Source organism: Simochromis diagramma, unplaced genomic scaffold (genome assembly GCF_900408965.1).
Source record: "Simochromis diagramma unplaced genomic scaffold, fSimDia1.1 OVJJ01000596.1, whole genome shotgun sequence".
In the NCBI taxonomy this organism is placed as follows: Eukaryota; Metazoa; Chordata; class Actinopteri; order Cichliformes; family Cichlidae; genus Simochromis; species Simochromis diagramma.
The window spans coordinates 13,437,390-13,437,667 of NW_024387245.1; the positions used below are offsets into that span (position 1 = coordinate 13,437,390).

The window sequence follows — 278 nt, forward strand, 5'->3', positions numbered from 1 at the left end:
AATTATGCAAAAGTATAAAGACATATACATAAATACATAAACTATAGGAGCTGATGTAATTGAATCTAAACGCTGACAGAAACTCAGGGAGCCATTAAACAAAAGGCTGAGCTTTATAATTACAGGATATGTTTGAGCCTACAATAGTTTAGATCGATATGTCAATCATCCCGCTTTCCACAGCGGATCCATGATTATCTGTAAATCTACACTTCAGGAATTATTCCATCAAAAATGATCCAAGCGTTTAAAAAAAGAAGAAAAAAAATACACCCGAA

General features: G+C 33.1%; 1 protein-coding gene across 1 annotated transcript in view; it reads left to right on the forward strand.

Annotated features, from left to right (window-relative positions):
• Positions 1–278, forward strand: part of morn5 (MORN repeat containing 5) — a 43,992-nt gene that overhangs the window by 31,646 nt on the left and 12,068 nt on the right. The gene's annotated exons all lie outside the window — the stretch shown is intronic.